Below are 23,631 nucleotides of genomic sequence, written 5' to 3' on the forward strand. Positions count from 1 at the left end.
AGATTTTGCCAAAAAGAGTCTACCTGGGATCATCTATTCTTCCTCCCCATCCCATTCCCACCTTCTCTCCCAAGCCTGACTTTGGCATGGCAAATACATTTCATCTCACATGTTGGATCCAATTCATTGATTGAAGCTGCTTAGAGCTCTGGGCTGAAATAAATCGCCTGTTGAGTCTAAGTTCAAAGGGGAACAAAGTGCTGTCACTATCAATGTCTGCCATGGGCACAGGAGGAAGAAATGATAGCAAATTCTCCCAGACACTACTAATCCTTAGCTCATTTCTAAGCACCTTCAGGATCGGGAGAGTGCCTTGATCATCCTTGCTAACGTAGTTTCTACAGTATCTCAGGGAGTCAAACAAGGTGTTGAATAAAGTGAACACAGAAACAAATGGCTCTATCTTGTGTGTAACCACCATCTCCATTAGCTTGCAGGAAATTATTATTTTCTAAAAAATGTTTGATTGTACAGAGGGTTCCAGAGTTGGACCAGCAGGTCTGCCTGGGTACCTCAGTTGCTGAAGGGGCGCTAAAGGAGGGCAGAGGAGAAAGGTGAGCCTGAGGAGGGCATCAAGGAGGATGGGGGGAAAGTTAAAGGTAAGGCTTGTAGGGCACAAACTGAAGTCCGGCAAACTATAAGTCACCTTATACCCAGTGACTGTATGTAACTCTTTGAATTAAATGAAGGAGTATTTTATATGCTCTTAAGCCAATGTTTAAAAATAACCCACTGTTGAGTAACACAGATACAAAACTATATCCGTGATTGTAAAGGGCTTAAGAACCATAAAGGTAGATGTCCAGTGCTCGGTGTTGCTACCTGTAAAGTATAATCCTATGCTGATGAAAGTGGTTGTTTTGTAAGAAAAACTTGTCTTGTGTGGTTTGACCAAAGACACCCTATGAAGCTTAGCGATTTGTAGACATATGTATGGAGGAGATCGTGAAGATCAGATCAAGGAGTCAAACCTCCGATTTTGAAATTTAGAAAGTATTTCCCTTTGGTTATTGGACACAATCTCCATTTTTCTAGTCCATCTCCCCCATCCCACCACCTATGTGCCATGGAGACTATCTTGCCTGTTTAAAATGGAAGTGAACTGACATCAGTTGAATCATGGAAATGTAAGCATGGGTCATGCCCTGGTGAGGTAAGCCAAGACTCCTTGGGTGTTATAGAACTTGAACTAAGAACGACTGTCAGCTGTGTGTGCACATAAAACAAACATGCATTTATACATGCACGTTATAATTAATGTATAATTACAACTTAATGTCCTCCATTAACTGTTGAGTAATGTTTATCGTTCACCGTAATAGGCAACAGAAAACACCCACTCGAGTTGTTAAGCGTGCCTTTGATTTGCCCACTCTTTATGCCTGGCTCAGTAAATTAAATCACTTAGCGCGCTCCTCTAGGAGAGAGACGTTTTCTTGCCATTTGTTTTCTAATGGTCGATGTTGGAGATGAAGTTACACATCAGCCCTGCATTAAGCATTGTCTGCTGGGTGCACGGAATGTAGGTGTGCAAAGTAAGCGTCACTTGGGACTTGAGGAAGCCCCGTAAACAGCACTGCTCTTCCAGGGTCAAGTTCTGACCTGGTGGAGAACTCAGACAAAAGAACAAGGCAGCCGGGGAACAAAATCACTTTTTTTTTTCCTGATGAAGCTGGTGTTGAAGAATGTGGCTTATTTATGAAAGTAGTTGGGGTTTTTGAGACTAGACTCCAGAATTAGGCAAACCAGCCTCCCCAGTCACTGACAGGCCTGCATGACCTCAGATGCAGCCCCCTAAAGGTGACAGCATGGAAGAGCTGGGAAGTGTGTGTGCACCCACAGAGAGGGAGTGCTGGGCCCCAACCCCAGCTTTGCCTTCCACACTGACTCGTAGGGGAAATTCACGTCTTCTCTTTTCCGAAGCCTGACGTAGTCCTGGCAGATGTGAAATTGTGACAAGGGGATGGTGCCCAGGTCCAAATTCAGAAGGACAGTAGAATGTTCTCAAAATACTGAACAAGAGCAGTACACTCAGGAAATGTGGTATCATTCACTTTATTATAGGCTCCATGAAGGTTGGTATCTATTCTATTTGTTTACTGCAGTATTCCCAGTGCTTAGGAAAATTACCTGGCGCATATAAGGGGTTCAACACATATTAATCGAGTGAACAAACAGGAAGGGGTAGGTGAGCAGGCAGAGAGAGGGAACAGGAACATTACACATGGCGCTCCCCCCTCATGAAAAAAAAAGCATTCTTCCCCATGTATCTAGGAGAAATTTTAAAAATAATAACAACAATAGCTGTCCGAGGGGGGGAAAAAGCTTTTGGATTTGACAACTTTGCCATCATAGAGTTATTTGTAGGTAAGGAAGAGGGATGGTATTAATTATTAATATTTATTGAACATATAGTAGGTGCCAGGCACCTGTATATTTAATATTGATATTTGCCCCTGTTGCAAAGTCCTTGTGGCAGGCTCCATGTATGCCTATAGTCTGGCTACTCTTGGGTCCAGGCACCCACCCAGAACCATCCACTATAGCAGGAAGGAGGGGCTCCCATGCCGTTTCTGCCTGATGGAACTGTGAACTTGGTGGGTTCTGAGCTCTGCTTCTTCTTAAATACAGGGTCTGAACTCCTATCGCATGGTGAACTCTGACTGCTGGTGTGCCTCACTTTCCATTGTACTTGGGAGGCCAATGCCTGCCCAGGGAGGCATGAGGGTGTCCACAGTGTCTTCTGTAACAGAGAAAAGGATGTGACAAACCTGCAGGGGCTGTGTGTGGGGTGCAGAAAACAACCACACAAAACAAGCTCCTTCGCCAAAACCGGTTTGGCTCAGTGGATAGAGCGTCGGCCTGCGGACTGAAAGGTCCCAGGTTCGATTCCGGTCAAGGGCATGTACCTGGGTTGTGGGCACATCCGCCGTAGGAGATGTGCAGGAGGCAGCTGATCGATGTTTCTCTCTCATCGATGTTTCTAACTCTCTATCTCTCTCCCTTCCTCTCTGTAAAAAATCAATAAAATATATTTAAAAAAAAAAAAAAAGCTCCTTTGGGGTATGGAGAGCCTAGCAACCAGCATTTCTCTTCCCAGACCAAGTTAGTTTTGAACCAACTGAGATATAAGACAAAAGAGTAAGGCAGCCTAAAAAACAAAATATGACCTGTATACACTGAAAAAGCTGATACTGGAGAATGTGGCTTACACGTGCAGGCGTCTTGATACTGAATTCTAGAATTAGGCAATTCAACCCATCCAATCAAAGGCGATGCTAGAACAGTGAGTCCCGGAAAGGATCAAGGTTGCTCAAGTTAAAAGGGTGTTGCTTGTAAGGGCACAGACCTGTGACTCAACTAGCATAAGCTACTATTGTTAATGTTAAAAAATTGGATTTCCAAATTAAAATGAGGGAGCCGGTTATTGAGAGTAACATACAATCTGTGTATCCTGCCACTATTTTCTAGGCTAAGAAATAGTTTCTCCACCTCTGACCTGAAAGGCCTTGAATGCCTCAAAACTGGATTTCCATGAACCCTAGAGGAAGTGAAGAAATGTGCAGATGATTATGGTGAAGTTTAGTCCCCTTCCCTAACCTGCTAATGAAACCAAGCACTTTTCCCCTTGAATCTCTATAAGAAGCCAAAGTCCCAGACAATGTGCTGGAAGCCTTTGGGGTCATGTGATCCCAAAGAACCTACTCATGTGTGGTCATTAAAGTGAGGTTCAGTCTGCTTTGTAGCAAAACTCTGAGGTCAGATTTTAATATTTTCCCTTCCTTCTTTCCTCCCTCTCTTCTTTTTCCTTCTTCCTTCCCTCCCTGCTTTTCCTCCTTCCTTTCTTCCTTCTTCTATAGCTGAGGAGCTGTGAGTTGTAAGAAGATGGCTTGGTGCCAGAAAGGCACTAAGGTGAATTAAACACTGATTTCCCCTAAGGGGAAATGTAAAACTTCTAATAACTTGTTTGCAAAGATAGGAGAGGTGGGAAGTGTGAGCCTAATGTTTGCTGCAAGCTTCAGCTTGCTTTTCTGGGAGGAGAATGTTTTCAAGAGTTCCAAAATACATCGTGCACCTGCTGACTGTCCGTTGGCCGAGTTCTCCAGTTCTCACTCCCAATACAATGCTTTTGGAGAGAAGCCACAAGACTGGGTCTCATCTCCTGCATGGGGTGGTTGGGACTTGTTCCCTGTTGAGTGTTTTCCTTTGCTGTAAGGACCACATGGCCTGACAGGACAGAACCTGCCTGTAGGAGATGTCACAGGCAGATGGGTAGTAGGATGAGGAATACAGAACATTAGGATCCCTGACTATTCTACGCAAAGAATTACTGTCCACCCATACAAGAAGCAAAAGTCAATATAGTGAATACTCAATTCACTCAATAATATGAGGTCCCACGAGGACAGGAGCTTCATCTGTCACGTTCACCTTCACAATACCTATGTTTAGAGCTGGTCTTGACTCACAGTAAATAGAAGATAAACATTTACAAAAGGAACCATTGAAGAAATGAATCCTGTCCTACATGCTCATTTACAGAAAAAGATACAAGGCAACATAGCGACTTACCTGTAACCCAGTTCTTCTCACTCCCAGCACCATTCTCCTTCCTCACCTCCTTCAGGTCTTTAATCAAAAGTCACCTTCCCAGGAAGCCTGTGCTGGTCACCCTATGGAAAACTCCACATCTCTACCAGCCAACATGTCACATGTCCTTCACTGGCTCTATTCTACACTCCGCCCAACCTGTGAGCACTTATCAGAACTCTGTACTTTCTCTTGTTCATTGTGTATCCCTCCCTGTAGAATATAGGCTGTATGAGGACAAGCATTTTTTTCTGTCCCCAGCACTGAGCACAATAACCAACACATAGTAGACAGTAAGTATTTGCTTCTGAGGAATGAATGAGCAGCCGTTAGGGACACGATAGGACACAGTTTCCAGAGGATGGATGCAACCTAAGTAAGTGGCACATAGAACTTTAAAACTAAACTTGTATTTACAGTACCTACCTTTTGGGCAAATTCACCTGAGTCTCAGTTCTCCCTTCTATGTAATGTTGACTAATGATGCCATTTCTGTAAACTCCTCAGCATGTGTCTGGCATTTAGTAAGTGCACAATAAACATGATATCTCCCTTGCTCTTGATCTGACTCTGTGAGGATCCACAATAGGATCCCTAGATCTAAGAATCCATGGAAAACATGGGAAGCCCCTTGAAATGACTGCTGAGAAGGTAGCTATTGTGAGGAACGGGTGCATGATGAGGGACCTGTGAGAAAGCACCTTCCTGCTATTTCCACTCTTTGCCTGGGCCTTCACATCAGTATGATGCACACCCTACTCCGAGGGCAGGAGTCAATCCCTTAATCATGGTGAGAGGAAAAGTACTGACAGCCTGGGATCTTCCGACTCCATTCTGGAAACATTTGCAAAAGCTGAGGTAGGTCAAGAGGCGAGTCTTCTGAGAAAGTGACAGAGTGAGGCCAAGGGAACCTCCCTACAAGTATTCCAAGTGGAGGGCAGGCTGCCTCCTGTCTTCCTCTTTAAAGGTCTATGCTGTCATGTGACAAAGTGAAATGCCAACCGAAATGGCAGGGCAGGAGCATCACAGGCCCTGCATGCTATCTTCTGCCCAGGGCTCTGCCCACCGGAGCTGGCTGACAGCCTCATTTGATTCCTCTGTGAGTACAGCTGAGTCACAGGAAGAGAGCAGCTGCGTGTAGAGGCACAAAGGGGGTCCAAGACACACTCCACCCTCCCCCAGGCTCGGGGGCGCCAAACACCTCTTCCCACCTGCTTCCACGGCACTGGCTTCTGGTGTCCCCTCTGTCACTTACTATTAGGACAGGTAACTTCTCTAAGCTCAGTTTCTCATCTATAAAATGAACATACTAACAATAGCTACTTGGTGGGATTTTAAAGGAGATAATCCATGGACAGAGTTTGGCACATAGCACGTACTCAATAAATATTAGCTAGTGTTATTGTTGTTGCCGGGGAACCAACAGTGAACACAACAGACAAAAATGCCAACCCTCACGCAGCCTACATTCTACAGGAGGGACAACGCTATGAAAAAGATAAAATAAAAGGTGTATGTTAGGGACAATAAGTGCTCAGGAAGAAAAGAGAGCCTGAAAGGGAATGTGACCTGTGGATGGGTGGAGAGTGGATTTTCCCACAGGGTGGCCAGTGCAGGCTTCCTGAGAAGGTGACTTGTTTCAAGTCCTGAAGGAGGTGAGGAAGAAGAATGGCTCTGGGAGTCAGAAGACAGTAACACAGTCATCTTGATAGCCCTGTGAGCTGTTAAGAGAATCTCCTCCATATATGACTATAGGTGAAAGGCCATTCTTCCCATGGAATAGTCAGGGATCCTAACGTGCATTGGGGTCCTTTGTCCACCTGCCTGTGACAGCCCTCCTGTGGACCAGGACTGTAAAGGAGCTGTGCCAAGCTAGGTCTGGATCAGTCTCAAATTGAGAAACCATCGGCGCCAAAGACTGGTGGGAACCATGAAGGCATAACAGGGAGCACAACCTTCCCTTATTCCTGGGATCTGTCTTGGGGACTCCCACATCCTTTCACATCTCAATGACATTTGTAGCCTGCACAGGTCAGAAGAGGTGGGGAGTCACTGTTGTGGAATATCATCCTACACCAGCCACCAGCTACTAGCAATTGCCTTCTTTCATTCATCCTTGTATTTTCAGATACTTTCCAGGCATTTGTTTCTTTTCATATTTTCTCTACTTCCTGCCATCAGAGAGCTACACTTCTGATCATTCTTCCCTGACAGTTACAATACTCCTTTCCCGCTGAATCTCATGCCTTTGGTTTTTCTGCCTGGTGTCCTAACCTTGTTATATTAGCGTGGTTTGTTTTCTCCTCTCTCCAGCACGGTGACTCCCACTGCAGGCCTGGCTGCCACTTCATTAGCAGGCTGTTTGCACCACTTTCAGGTCATTAATAACCACAGTAAATGAGAAAAGGCCCAGCACCAGCCCCTCACACCCCTGCAGACACCTCCCTGGTGGGTAATTGCTATTTATTGTGCTGCTCTGTTTATTGTCTTTTATCCAAATGTGACTGTTATTCTCTGAACTAACTTCAACAGATTTTTCAAGGGGATTTCTCCTGAGGCAGATATTCACTGTGGGGCTCAATAATGGCAAGGACTAGGGAAACTCTCTTTGTTGGTGAAATTGTGTCCAGGGTTGGACAGGTTAAAACTCGCAGATGCTTCTTGACAGTATGGATGCCACTGCCCTGAGCTGCTTTAGTGGCTGCCTGCCTCATGCTAACTCTGGCCATCATAGGAACTTGCTGTTTCTAGTCTTCAAGTCCCCTTGATTAAAATCTATATGCCTTCTAAAATCTAACAATTATTTTTTTTAAATTAATATGAACTAATGAGAACAAACTTTCCTCTTTCGTTCCCTTTAATATATTTGTTCTAACAATGCCCTTCTGTTTAATTCTGTCCAACATGAAATGTTTCTGAGGACCTACACAATGACCTATCCAAAAATGACTTACCCAAAAACCTAAAGAGTGTTTACCAAAAGTATACTGGTGAGTGAGAAGGGGATCACAGAAAGAAAAGAATTGGAGGGAGAAGGAACCTAAATTCTGTGCATAAATGCAAAGTTAATGAGGTGCTTCTGCTTCTGGTAGGATGTGTAAGCTCCTAGCAGACCAAATCTCTCACAGATAACTCTAAATTCTAGATAAAATACAAAAACAACTACTTGAAGGAACTGGAGAGTGAACAAGAGCAGGAAGTTTCTAGAAAGGAATTGACAGTGGAAAAAAGGTAACAATACTGGGTAAGTTTCCTCTTTTTATAGCTTTTAGACTTGGGGTGCCATGAGGGGTGGAGTGGCTAAAATCCTATAGAAAATATATTGGTGAGTGAGAGGGGGATCACAGAAAGAAAAGAATCAGAGATAGAAGGAACCCAAATTCTGTGCATAAACTCTGCCACTTGAACAATACACGTGTCAGGGGATTGCAGGCAGACCAGCTGAGGATGAACAAACTGAACGAAGATTTGATTTGTTGCCCAAAAGACAGAATTTGCATTTTGGATCCAGCTAAGTAAATTACATGCTAAAGCAAGTAAAGTAAACACTCTTTAGAGAAATATAACATAATCCAGAGTCATCACAACTTTACATTCACAATGTCCAGGACATGATCCAATAAAATTACACAACATACAAAGAACAGGGAAATGGGATCCATTTTCAAGAATAAGGGCAATCAATGAACACTGATCCCAAAGGGACCCAAAGATAATGAAGAGTGTTAATAGATTATTAGAATACAATACAAACTGTGCTTTAAGTACAGTCCTAAAGTGATATACTCAGCATAGACGTAGCACACAAGACAGAATAATATAAAAAAAATTGATGGATTTCAAAACTTAAAGTGATTTTGAAAATCTCTTGTTGTCCAAAGAATAGAAACATCCAGTTTGTGATTTTATCACATTTAGAGTTTCCACAGACTCCAGTGGAAGACCTTCGGATGGGTCATGCCAGCTGTGCTTGCTCTGCTAGAAACATTTTACGTTTCCTTTTTGGATGGAATGAATCTATGTGAGCAATTCAAACAAACAGCAGTACTTATAGATGAACATAAAATAAGTTTTAAATGAAGAAAAAGAAAAGGACAGAAAAGACTCCTCATAAAAGTAAGCATTTGAGCTGGAGTCTTAGAACTTAAAGGGAGAATAAGCTTTAAGTAACAGAGAGAGGGGGAAGAGACGGCGAGGGGGGGGGGGAACTATGGGGAAATAAGTATATGGAGGGAGTGAGGGAAGGTATTTTAGACAGGAAATAGCAGAGGGTGCTTTGGGAAAATCGCAATAACAGTCAAAGTCCTCTTACCTTATGGTAACTGGTTCATCAAAATTCTTGGTGAAAGTGAAGAATTATAGAAAATTATCTTTACATGCCTTAAACATTTTATTTGAATTTAAAACTTATAAGTGGGTATTCTTGGACCTACCTTTTGATTTTAGCCCCAGACCTTTTCTTGAAAGTGCAGTCTTTTGATTAATGTTCCATGCTGAATCTGATTAACGTTCCACACTGGATTATATAAATAAATCCATATTGCATTGCACTGTACATTATTTCCAGTTTTGATTTTTTACGTGAAGTGAAAACTTAAAAATATTTATAAAGCAACCTTAAACACAGTCTATATTTTTGTAATATCCTCCCACCTAGTCTTTATAGATGCCTCATTCATACATAATCCAACAGCATTTGGTGGCAACTCATTTTAGTGAGTCTTTCCAAAGGATTCAATTCCGAAGTTTTCATAGAAATATTCTTTTCTCTCTGTCACACTGTATAACATTTATATATAAATTAATTCCATAATGGCAATGACAAGTACAGAGACAATGAACTCTTAGTGAGCATACAACTTGGCTTTTGGGAGCAGAAGCATAATAGCCCATGAGAGAGCCACCAAATATCTCAAGGGCTACTGAATGGAGAGCTGTAGTCAAGAGGCTGAAGAGCAAATGTCCTAATTTTGTATGACTGCTGCGAAGTCCAAAATACCTCTCCAGTATGTTCTAACCCAGAACAACTATTCTAACATTATGAATTTCAGCTAGGAGAAATAGAAGTATCAGTAGGGAAGACATATTAAAGTTTTGGATCTATCAGGACATCACAATCACTCCACACACATTGATGCTTATCTAAGACTTTGTCCCAAACGGGTCATTTCTAGGTCACATCTGTCCTCACTGACTTCCTCCTTCAGAGACATCTCCATCCAGTAGTTCTGCTCACTGATTTCCTGTTTTCAGAGAATAACATTGGGTTGCAATTGAAAGTATAAAATGAGCTCAGGAAATTTACTAAACATCATATGATCTGAGTTAAGCATTTTCTTAAAACCAACTTGGAAAAGTTATTTAAATTTAGTTAAAATGTTTCATTAAAAAATTTGGTTAAAAATCCTATCAATAGCCTTCTACAGCTACCTGAATTAAGAATCACAATTGAAAAAAACCCGTGAGTGCAGCCTACTCTAGAAGTCAGAGGCATCTATTGATTAGGATAGGAAATAAAAAAAAAGGAAGAAATATCATAGTCAGACTAATGGTTCAAATAAAAGATAATAAGTAAAAATGACAATATTTATAGTAAAATATAAATTCCAAAAGATAGCTAAGGTAAAAAAAAAGAATGATTTTTATACACATATTTTTGGCTGACTAGTTGAAACTGATTTGAGTAGAATGAAAAATGAATAGGAATTAGTAAACTTTAAATGAACAAAGCTTGTAAATTAGCCACATGTAGATCTAAAACATGATTAATGAGCACTCTCACATTTCTAACTTCTGAGTTTGGGTCATCAACAAATGCTTATTGAACACCTATTCTGTGCCATAGTCTGGACAAGGTACTGATCATATATATGTTTATAAAGATGATTATTTGGCACATAATCCCTTTATAACTATTAGATCCTTTAAAAATGAGGATTTTTACAATATTCTCTGAGTGTCTCAGACTTCTGGAGTAAATATAATCTTTGATCACATATGGGGGTTAATTCTTACACATAAACAGGGCTTCCAGTTGTAGTAGAATTGCCTTATTAGAATCTATTTCCTAACAGCCATGGCATGCAGAGGAAATCACGAAACTTCAATTTAGGCTCTTTATTTGAGAACAAGGAGGGATCAAGTCTTGTGCATCTTCTCACAATTTATAAAGATATCATTTTAAAATATAGGTCTGTATTTTTAAAGTATTACATTATCCAATATTTGGACCATTGCTTTTATATTACACTAGAGGCCCGGTGCATGAAATTCATGCACAGGTGGTGGTGGTGGGCATCCCTCAGCCTGACCTGCACCCTCTCCAATCCGGGACATCCGTCTCGCAATCCGGGACTGCTGGCTCCTAACCGCTTGCCTGCCTGCCTGCCTGATCGCCCCAACCAATCTACCTGCCTGTCTGATTGCCCCTAACTGCCTCTTCTTGCCAGCCTGGTCGCCCCCTAACTGCTCCCCTGCACCCCTAACCACCTCAGCCTTGGCCCCTGCCACCATGGCTTTGTCCGGAAGGAAGTCGGACATCGACCCAGTCTAATTAGCACATTACCCTTTTATTAGTATAGATATCTATTTAAAGTTCTCAATTTGTTGGTGACCATCATTCCTTCTCTTACTGAACTTATCAACATTCACTACATGTGACCATTCCTTCCTTCTTGAGAAAGTCTCATCCTTTCTGTTCTTTCATTCCATACTCTCTAGGGTTATTGAGGTATATTTTATATATCATGAAATTCACTTATTTCAAGTGTCCAATTCAATGCTTTTTAGTAATTTTACCAAGTGGTATAACCAGAACCATAAATCAGTTTTGGAACATTTTCATCCCTACAATAAGATCCCTTGGGCTAGTTTATAATTAATCTCCTCTCTCTCTCCCAGTCCATCTTTCTGGTTGTCCTCCTACCTCCCTGCCTTTTTCCTCACTCATTTGCATGCTCATTTCCCTCTAATGAGTCATTAAATATATAAATGTCTAAAGGTGCTATTTGGTCCCTCTCCTCTTCTCATTCTACACTCTCTCTCCTTGGAGAACCTTATTATGGCCTGGCTTTCATTACCACCTAGAAGCAGGTAGCAATCCAGACTAGATCTCTTCATGCTTCCCCAAGTCTATGTGTGCAAAGAATCGACTAGACACCTCCATTATAGATGCTGAAAAGGTTAACGCCATGAATCCAAATCCAAATTCACGGGTCTATCCCAGTTCTGTTTCTCAGTCTTAGTAAGTGGGACAGTTATCAATTCAATCTCCAAAGCCAAAAATCTTGGGGTCATTCTTGACCAGAACCCATCCCGTGCCATCCTATAGTATTTAATTCATCACCAGATCTCTTTTCTTTTATATCCCAAACACCTCTTAAATATATCTGCTTATTCTCATTACTTCTGCCATTAGTTTTATCCAGACTTCCATCATTTCTCACTTGAAATAGGAAATAATACCCTCTAACTTGTGTCCTCATGTTCTCCCTTCCTTTACCAATTTTCCATATTGTAGCCAAAGTTAAATAAAATAAAATAAAAAGCAAATCTGATCCAACAGCTTTCTATCCCTCTTAGATTAATATAAATTCATTAACAGAACTCATTACATGCTACTATAACTATCCCCCGTTTCCCAGCCATATAGCTCATCTTTAATTTTAAAAGTATACAGTTCTAACATGTACACAGGCAATATTGCGCGTTTGTTCTCTCTGGTTGAACCTCTGCTATCACCTGCTAACATAAGAGTTAGGCAGAAGGGTTCACGCTGTATTTGCAATTTCACAAAAATGTGCACTGGTTAAAAAAAAAACCAAACAAACAAAACACAGACTCAGGAATCTGACCATGAATAAACGTTATTTCACAAGGACTGCTTACCAACAGTTTCATATGCCTTTGCAGATACTTCACAAACAGTTTTCACGGCAGTGTTTATGCAAAGGATTAGTTAAAGGGCAAAAGTCTCAAGGGAGCGTCCTCACCAAAACACCTATCTCTCCAAGCATTACATTGTCAACAAAATTAAACCTTTACTCCACCCTAGAGCCCAGTTTCTCAGCCAACATTAGACAACACGTTAGTTGTGTTGGCAAAGATAAGTCAACAACAAAAGTACACATGTCACATCTCCTGACATGACTACCAATGCTGGGGCGTGGCAACCCAAACCTGCTGGAAAGCCTCACAGTCAACACACCACTGAGTCCCTCTCTCGTTCTGTGGCTGACAGCAGGGTACAGAGGCTGCTTCTGAAAACAATGACAGCAAAACTAGCAAGGGCCCCCACTGTTTGTTAAATGCCTAATGATTAACAGAAGCCCCAGCCTCCGCCTTTGGGCTGCCACTCAGGGTAGTCTGTTTAGTAAACAGTCAACCACCAATATCTTGAGCAGGTTGAACAGATGGTTCCAGGGTTCAGGCCAACTGTGTTTCTCTCAATTTCACACAGCTTTGGGTAATGAAGGACATAAAATTCAGGAAAAGTATAAACATAAACACTCCTTCCTCCCCCTCCCTCCCCACATCAATATACAGGGGCTCCAATCTCTAGGTGATGAAATTTGACAAAGATGTAAGATTAGAGAGAGAGGGAGAGCCTGAGTGGTGTGGCTCTGGAGTCATTAGAAATTGTCCGTGTAATTGAAGGTTGAGGGGAGGGAAATGAAATCCCCATAACATTTCTGCATAGAGCACATGAAGGAACCAATAAAATAAAAGAGCGTTAGGAAGCTCAGCTGCTGGTTCAGAAATCTGTAGGTAGAAATCACCGATTCTAAAGTAGAAACACCTTGTGATTAAGTTTGAAATGGAACCTTTGTCCTATACACCATAGGGCTTCTCCATCACATCCCCGATTCTAAATGTTGCAAGCAAGAAAAATGTTAGAGGCTGAGCTATGATTATCACAGGCTTGATCTGATTGTAATATCACCTGCTTACGAGAGAATCAGGAGACCTACCTGCCAAACCTAGCCCTGCTGCTGATCACCTGTTATGCTTCCTTTGCACTTGTAAAATGGGCACACAAAGCTTGACTTTGTATATTCACGGAATTTCTAAGATGTGCGAAACATGTCTTTTGTGACAGAGGGCATTGTAAGTTCATGCTTTTAGGGGCTGATATACTCCAATTAAAAGCAAGACAAGGATTTAAAAGAAAAAAATAAAACTGACACAGCTCTCACTCCAAAACAAGGTAAACTTCTGCATGAATTAGGAGCACAAAGCAGGAGGAAAATATATGTACATCTCCATACCTAGGGAAGAGGGAGAAAGCAGACCCAGCTCCCATCTGCTGCCTGATAGAGCAGGTGACTGGATACACACTGTCTTCAACCTCACCAAAAGTCAGGCAATGGAAAACAGTGTTCTGGATTATGAACCCAAGGGGACTAATTGAGACATCCACAAAATACAGGGAAAGGTAATATTAGAGAAACAAAATAAAACTCTTCTATTCAAGATGCACCTACAAATCAAACTTCTAAAACCCAGAAGGGAAATTAAATGTAAGGAGTTAGTCAACAATGTAAAAATCAATTTACTCCTAACAATTAGTTAACTATTATTTTACTGGCATCTGTTATTCAAATGGGCCTATCTGAAAGTGACTAGCAAGTATATTTAAGGAACTCTAAGAAAGAGAGATGGGACTGGCATCCATTAAAACAAGCAAAAGGTCATGAGACAGAAAGGAAGAAATAATAATAATAATAACAACAATGATAATAGAAATAATAAAAATATAAAGAATACATAGATTAATAGAAATTTAATGAGTGACTTCTAGTTTCAGCTCTGACATGTAAAGAGCTTGGAAGTCATCTCTCCTATCTTTACAACAATAAAAACCTGAACAAATTGAAAATTAACAACTTTTCCTGAACCTATCAGAGAATTAGAGTGACAGGTAAATTCAGAAAGTCACAGTCAAGATCTGACTATTGGGAACTAAAGATGTTAAAGCCATAACATGGTAATGTTATTGGTGGAAGTGGAGTTCTTGGGTTGCCACCAGGAATATAATATCTTGAGGTTCCCATGGGAGGATGGGATTTTGTAGAAAACTTTATTGATCATCTAAAATTAAGGGAGTCCCACTCCAAGACCCCATCTCTGTCCATCTTGCCATGGAAGAAGTCCAATCTTATCTTCAGCAGGGCCAGAATTTCTCCTCCATATTAAATTACAGTGTGGCTAGCTTAGCCTGTGTGCCCAGCTGCAGTCCATTGCTGGTGGAGTCTGCACAGCCAAGGGCTATGCGGCTGCTTAAGGTCACATGGCTATGGAGAGGGAACAGGCAAGTGTGTGGGCCATGGAGCAAGAAAGAACCAAGCACAAGAGCAAACCAGAGAAAGGGAACTCTTTGGGGATTTTAACCAGAACTTCTTCAAACTAACCAATTAACTTTCCAAGATTTTGTATGCTTCTGATGGGGTCCACCTCTAGCCAATTCATTGTTTCCCAGGCTATACTGACAGGCAAACACCTTCCCTACATCACCCTGACTTACTGCACATGTGGCCATCTCCCTCTTTGTTTGATCCCTTCCCCCAGTGATCTGCAGGAAATGGACTGGTGGTTCCCGGGAGTGTGAAGCTGTCACTTCCTGCTGAAGCTGCTCAGATGATCATGCTTTTAATGAAATGTCTGGCCTTCCCTTTACTCTCTTCCTATTTTAATATTAACAAACTAGCTAATTATGATAACAGTAAGAATACTTAAAGAGTAATTTTGAAAATGGGCAAAAGACCTAAATAGACACTTTTTGAAAGAAGACATACAGAAGGCCAAGAGACATATGAAAACATGCTCAGTCAGTAATCATCCAAGAGATGCAAATCAAAACAACAATGAGGTACCATCTCACACCTGTCAGACTGGCTATCATCAACAAATCAACAAACGACAAGTGCTAGAGAGGATGTGGAGAAAAAGGAACCCCCGTGCACTGCTGGTGGGAATTCAGACTGGTGCAGCCACTATGGAAGACAGTATGGAGTTTCCTCAAAAAATTAAAAATAGAACTCCCATTTGACCCAGTAATCCCACTTCTAGGAATATATCCCAAGAAACCAGAAACACCAATCAGAAAGGATGTATGCACCCCTATGTTCATAGCAGCACAATTTACAATAGCTAAGATTTGGAAACAGCCTAAGTGCCCATCAGCAGATGAGTGGATTAAAAACCTGTGGTACATCTACACAATGGAATACTACACTGCTGTAAAAAAGAAAGAATTCTTACCATTTGCAACAGCATGAATGGAACTGGAGAACATTATGCTAAGCGAAATAAGCCAGTCAGAGAAAGATAAATATCAGATGATCTCACTCATTTGTGGAATATAATGAACAAAATAAACTGATGAACAAAAATAGAACCAGAGTCACAGAAGCATCGAACAGACTGTCCAATCTATGAAGGAAGGTGGAGGGTGAGGAGGTAAGAGATCAACCAAAGGACTTGTATATATGCATATGAGCAAAACCAAAGGACACAGACAGTAGGGGGGTGAGGACATGTGCTGGGGTATGGGAGCGGTCAGGGAGAGGTCAATGGGGAAAAAAGGAGACTTATGTAATACTTTAAACAATAAAGAATTTTAAAAAGAAGAAGAGGTCAATGGTGTTAAAGGGGGATATATGTAATACTTTCAACAATAAAGATTTTTTAAAAAGAGTAATTTTGATGACTACTAGAGACTGAGTATAGACTAGCATGAGAGTGAAAAATTCCTGGAGTTCCAGTCTTAGGAGGACCCCTACACTTCTATGGGTTTTTTCTCCAGGAACCCCACCAGGTTCTTCCAGTCATGATCTGAGAAAGATTCCTTTGTGGCTCTGGCAGGAGGAAGGAAAGTAATCCTTGTAAAATGCACCCATAACAAAGGCCTACTTTCCAGGGGAAAGAATTGATCGAGTCTTATCCCAGCTGGGGGAAGGACATTTCTCCCATTCCATCCCCTTCTAGTCAGTCCTCTTGCTTACCTGAAATAGCATGTCTGTCTTTCAACAAAAAATTGCAAGACATGGTAAAAGGTAAGAAAAAACACAGTCTGAAGAGTCAAAGCAATCATTAGAACAAGACTCAGATATAACACCGATATTGGAATTATCAAACAGAATTTTAAATCACTATGATTATCATATTGAAGGATCTAATGGGAAAAAGAACCATAAAAGAACAGATGGGTGGTGTAAGCAGAGAGATGGAAATTTGAAGAGAGAATAAAAATAGAGACTAATAATCACAGAAATAAAAAAACATCATAATAGAAATGAATAATGCATTTGATGGGCTCATCGGTAGTTTGAAGAAGGCTGAGGAAAGAATCAATGAGCCTGGAGATAGGTAAATAGAAACTTCCCTAAAAGTAAAGAGAAAAGAGAATTTAAAAAAAACATTCAAGCTCTTTGGGATAATTTTAAAAGGTATTACATATGCATAATTGGAATATCAAAAATAAAATGGAAAAGAAATATTTGAAGTAATGGAGAGGAACTTTCTGAAATTAATGGCAGATATCAAACTACAAATTAAGAAACTCAGAGAACATCAAGCAAGATAAATAAGGTCAACACTTAGGCATAACATATTTAAACTGCAGAAAACCAAAGACAAAGAAAAATCTTGACAGAAGTCAAAGGAAAATAACATTTTATCTATATAGGAACAAGAATAGAAATTACAGCAAACTTCTCATCATAAGCCATGTAAAGAAAAAGAAAATGGAGTTAAATATTTAAAGCACTGAAAAAAAAACCCAAAACTCACCAACATGGAATTTTATATACAGTGAAATTATCCTTCAAAAGTGAAGGAAAAAATAAAGACTTTCTCAGACAAACAAAAGCAGAGGGAATTTATCACCAGCAGGCCTGACCTGCAAGAAATGTTAAGAGTTCTTTGGGGAGTAAGAAAATTACATAGGTCAGAAACTCACATCTACATGAAGAAATGAAAAATGTCAGAGAAGAAACAAATGACAAAATAAAATATTTGATTTTTATTATTCTCAATCTAAAAGCTAAGCTTATTTAAAATAATAGTAAACATGCATTGGATGATTAAAGCACATGAATAAGTGAAATGAATTATAGCAATATCATAAAGAATAGGAGGGTAAAATTGGGAGAATCCTATTATAAAGTAATAGCACTACACATAAAGCAATATAGCATTATTTGAAGATGAATTTACATTCATTTAAAAATTATATTGCATACTCTACAGCAACCACTAAATTTTTTAAAGGAAATATAATTGATATGCTAAGAGAGGAGATAAAATTAAATCACATAAACTACTCAATTAAAATCAGAGAAGGCAGAGGGAAAAAAGAGGGAAAAAATAAAGTACAAATATGAAAAATAGAAGGCAGTTATAAACATGGTTGCTATTAACACAACTATATCAATAATCAGGTTAAATGTGAATAGTCTAAATATACTAATTAAAAAAAGATATTATCAGGGTTAAAAAAACACACCAAGATTCAATTATATGTTGTCTACAAGAAATCCCAAAGGGGTGTGGGGTGATGCAATTAAAAAATTCAATGAATGAAATAAACTCCAACTTGTTCACAATCAAATAGGGTATGTAGAAGATAAATTTTAAGAACAGCATGCAATGCAGAGATTTAGAAAAGATTAAAAGTACAGTTGAGATACCTGAAGTCTTGATTGGGATGCTATGACATGTTTTGAATAGGAATTTCCAAAGAGGCTAGAAGAAGTGTGGAGGCACACTATTCAAAGAGGTAATGGCTAAGAATTTCTCAGAACTGAAAAAAAGGATCTGAGACCTCGGGAACACCAAGGGCATAGTAGGACAGATAAAAACAAATCTAAACCTATACATGCTGAAGAAAAACTACAAAACATAAAGAAGTGATTTTAAAAGCTACCAGAAAGAGAAGGCATTATTCTTCTCATTAACAACAATCGGTACCAGGAAGGCAAGGCAACTTCAAAGAGCTAGGGCAGTGTTTCTCAACCTGTGGGTCGCTACCCCATTGGGGGTTGAATGACCCTTTCACAGGAGTCGCCTAGGAACATCGGAAAACACATATATAATTACATATTGTTTTTGTGATTAATCACTATGCTTTAATGATGCTTAATTTGTAACAATGAAAATATATCCTGCTTATCAGATATTTACATTACGATTCATAAGAGTAGCAAAATTACAGTTATGAAGTAGCACCGAAAATAATTTTATGGTTGGGGGTCACCACAACATGAGGAACTGTATTAAAGGGTCTCGGCATTAGGAAGGTTAAGAACCACTGAGCTAGGAATTGTATCTAGAATCCCCAGAATTAGATTCAGCTGTAAGTAATGGAGATTAGGTTCAGCTATCCTATCTAATAAAAGAGAAACATGGTAATTAGTCCTACCTCCGCTATCCTTTCCATTGGCTAATCAGGGCGATATGCAAATTAACTGCCAGCCAAGATGGTGGCCGGCAGCCAGGCAGCTTGAAGCGAATATGAGGCTTGCTTGCTCCAGTGACGGAGGAAGCCAACGTTCCCGCCTGCCTTGCCGGCCTCTGAGCTTGCAGTTTGAAACATTGTTACAAATATAGAAGCTAAACAAAACCCCAGAAACCTGCTTTCAGCCAGCCGGGATCTCAGAGCTGGAGTTGAAACAGTGTTTCAAGTATAGAACCCAAACAAACCAGATACCTGCTTTCAGCAGCCGAGGCCTCAGAGCTGGAGCCAAGCCTCAGAGCTAAAGCTGGCCCAGAATAAAAAAAAGAAAAAAGAAAAAAAGGAGCGGTTGGGAGCTTCAATCACCCACCAGCCTGAAAACAGCCCTCAGCCCCTCACCCAGACTGGCCAGACACCCCAGTGGGGACCCCCACCCTGAAGGGGGTGTGACCAGCTGGAAACCGCCATCATCCCCTCACCCAGGCTGGCCACAACCTCCCTATCTGCCCTGCTCTGTTCATGACAGAGGAAGGCGCCCCAACCCCCTGATCAGCCCTGCTCTGTGCCTGTTACGGGGGAGCTCCCCAACCCCCTGATCGGCCCTGCTCTGTGGGTGATAGAGGGCAGCGCCCCAACCAACACCCCCCCCCCCGGGCCCTGCTCTGTGTGTGATGGAGTAGAGCCATAACCTCCCCATCGGCCCTGCCCTGAGTGTGACAGGGTGTGGCGCCCCAACCCCCTGATCAGCCCTGCTCTGTGTGTGACAGGGGGTGGTGCCCCAACTCCCCTATCGGCCCTACTCTGTGAGTGACAGGGGGGAGCTCCTCAACCCCCTGATCGGCCCTGCTCTGTGCGTGACAGGGTACGGAGCCCCAACCCCCCTGATGGGCCCTGCTCTGTGCATGACAGGGGGCAGCGCCCCAACCCCCTGATTGGCCCTGCTCTGTGCGTGACAGGGGGTGGCGCCGCAACCTCCCCATCGACCCTGCCTTGAGTGTGACAGGGGGCGGTGCCCCAACCCCCCAATCGGCCCTACCCTGAGCGTGACTGAGGGTGGCATCGCAACCTCCCCATCCGCCCTGCTCTGTGCATGACAGGGGGCAGCGCCACAACTCCCCAATCAGCCCTGCTCTGAGCTCGACCAGGGGCTGCACCTAGGGATTGGGCCTGCCCTCTGCCACCCGGGAGCAGTCCTAAGCCAGCAGGTCATTATCTCCCGAGAGGTCCCAGACTGTGAGAGGGCACAGGCCGGGCTGAGGGACCCCCCCTTCCCCCAGAGTGCAAAAATTTTTGTTCACTAGGCCTCTAGTCTTATATAATAAAAGGCTAATATGCAAATAGACTGAACAGCAGAACCGGTTGCCATGACGTGAACTGACCACCAGGGGGCAGACGCTCAATGCAGGAGCTATCCCCTGGTGGTCAGTGCACTCCCACACTGGGAGAGCCACTCAGCCAGAAGCCCTGAGCCAGGCTCATGGCTAGTGAGCACAGTGGTGGTGGTGGGAGCCTCTCCCACCTCCATGGCAGGGCTAAGGATGTCCAACTGCCAGATGTCGCCACGGGGAGCAGGCCTAAGCCATCAGTTGGACATCCCCCGAGGGCTCTTGGACTACCAGAGGTCGTAGGCCAGGCTGAAGGACCACCCGTTCCACCCCCCCCCTCCACCGAGTGTACCAATTTTGTGCACCAGGCCTCTAGTAAGTAACAGAAAAACCAAAAATAGCAGTAACTTAAGGTGAAAGTTTGTTTTTCTCTTATGTCAAAATCTAGAAGATAATATTCAAGACTACTGCAATGGCTCTCCTCCCTGCTCCTCAAGGACCCAGGCTCTTTCCATCTTTTGCATCTGTGGTCCCCAGGATGTGCCCCTTGTCTCACAGCCTAAGAAGACATGTCAGCCATCAGAACCATATTCCAAGCATCCGGCTGCAGGAAGAGGCAAAGGAGAAGCAAAGGGCACACCTGAGCTATCGATTAAAGAGGGTTCCGGAAATGGCTTTATAATATTTCTATCTAAATCCACCTCAAGAGGATGAAAAATGTGGTCTTCATTTTGTTGTGCCCAGTTAAAGTCTAGTTCTATGGATGAAGCAGACAATAAATACTAGGGGACAAGTAGCAAAACCTATCACACTATGTATGAAAGCAGTTTGAGGTTTTTGGGATTTTTTTTTTACAGAAAAGACATTTTAATTCCAAGAATTATAACTATAGCATTATATAACAACAAAAGTTAACAAAAAAAATGTAACTGAGACCTGGTAAGATTTGGGAAACTCTGGGTAACTTAGTGCCTGTAAGAGTGCTACTCTGACATTTTTGGAGCAGAAATTTTTAACCTGGGGGTTCATGGGTGGATTTTAGGGAATCTGTCAACCTTCTGCAATTATATGCAGACTTTGGGGTTTGGGGGGTTTCCTGGGAGAGGCTTCAGAGTTTTGATAGGTTCTCAGGGGTGTCTATGACCACCTCCTCCTCCCCCCACTCCCAGAGCTTAACTTAACTTCTAAAAATGAGTTTAGGCCACTGCGTGGGAAAACATATTTGCCAACATCATATCTGATAAGGGCCTAATCTCCAAAATTTATAGGGAACTCATACAACTTAACAAAAAGAAGATAAACAATCCAATCAAAAAATGGGCAAAGGATCTAAATAGTCACCTTTCAAAAGAGGACATTCAGAAAGCCAAGAGACATATGAAAACATGCTCAAAGTCACTAATCATCCGAGAAATGCAAATCAAAATAACAATGAGGTATCATCTCACACCTGTCAGAATGGCTATCATCAACAAATCCACAAACGACAAGTGCTGGAGAGGATGTGGAGAAAAAGGAACACTTGTGCACTGCTGGTGGGAATGCAGACTGGTGCAGCCACTATGGAAGACAATATGAAGTTTCCTCAAAAAGCTAGAAATGGAACTCCCATTTGATCCTGTGATCCCACTTCTAGGAATATATCCCAAGAAACCAGAAACACCAATCAGAAGGATATGTGCACCCATATGTTCATAGCAGCACAATTCACCATAGCTAAGATCTGGAAACAGCCTAAGTGCCCATCAGTAGATGAATGGATTAGAAAACTGTGGTACATCTACACGATGGAATACTATGCTGCTGTAAAAAAGAAGGAACTCTTACCATTTGCAACAGCATGGATGGAACTGGAGAGCATTATGCTAAGTGAAATAAGCCAGTCAATGAAGGAAAAATACCACATGATCTCACTCATTCATGGATAATAAAGACCATTACAAACTTTTGAACAATAATAGATTCAGAGGCAGAGCTGCCTCAAACTGATTGTCAAACTGCAGTGGGAAGACAAGAGAGGGTGGGGGGGCAGAAGGGAGGGGGGTAAGAGATCAACCGAAGGACTTGTATGCATGCATATAAGCATAACTAATGGACATAAGACACTGGGGGGTAAGGGAGGGCAGGGGATTGTCAAGGGCGGGGGGTGGGGGAAGGACACATATGTAATACCCTTTGTAATACTTATTATAATATTTTTTTAAAGAATTAAAAAAAAAAGACTGAGAAAAAAAATAATAAAAATGACTGTAGGCTAAATCTTAAGAATTCTACTTAAATGTTTACACATTGTTGAAGACTAAGGGCAAATTAGGCCAAGCAAGTTCTGTAATATAAAAGCTACACATAATTAAATGATGCAGCAGGTGTTTATAATGGGAAAGTTTGCCCTGTAGTCTTTTGGTTTACACCACTCATCTGGTACATTAATTCCTCTATTATTAATTACCTTTTTTCTCTCTAAGTAAATCACATCCCCTTTGAAAACATCTTTGGATGATGCCAAGCACAACTCCTTGTCCATAGTACGCAACCTGCTGATGGTTAGATATCTGCTTAATTATTCCCTAGTAACTACCTATCTGGCTTGGCTCTATCCATTTCCTGCTGCCTAGAGAAGAGTCCATTTGGTGATTAAAAAGCTATTATTTTTTAAGCTTTTCTCCTTTTAAGTTTCAAGTTAATTGTCTGCTTCTTAATCTTGCTCTGAAATTAGATTGCATAGATATGGTATCCTCTTCATAGAAAGAATAGGAGCTTGAGTTTGGATATGTTAATTACTTTGGGTAGGTTAATTACTCAAGTTTGAATAACAAGTCTATTGCACAGGTTGATAGAAGCCAAATATCTTAATTCCCTCTTCAGGTCTTATCCATATTACCACACACTTTTTGTAGGGATGAAGGGCTAGACTTACCACTCCTGCTTTTGATATCACACCCAGTCTCTACCTCCAAGCAAGCTTGCTCAAAGCCCTCTTCTACCATTGTCTCTAGACTGAGGAATAAGAAGAGGATTTTCATCAACAATATACAACCAGAGAACCTCATACTTTCAAGGGCTTGATAGCATCTTTACAGCAATCACTTAGGCTAAACAATCATTCTCATCATCAGCTCCTTTTATTGCAAATCCTATATAATAAAAGGCTAATATGCAAATTGCCCCCTCAGGAGTTCAACTAACTGGGAGTTCAACCACTCTCTATGACATGAACTGACCACCAGGGGGCAGCATGGAATGAAGGAAGGCCCCGGCTGGCAG

The sequence above is a fragment of the Myotis yumanensis genome, unplaced genomic scaffold, assembly GCF_028538775.1.
Source record: "Myotis yumanensis isolate MYYU_CA2020_CCGP unplaced genomic scaffold, mMyoYum1.0.hap1 SCAF_1, whole genome shotgun sequence".
Classification (NCBI taxonomy): domain Eukaryota; kingdom Metazoa; phylum Chordata; class Mammalia; order Chiroptera; family Vespertilionidae; genus Myotis; species Myotis yumanensis.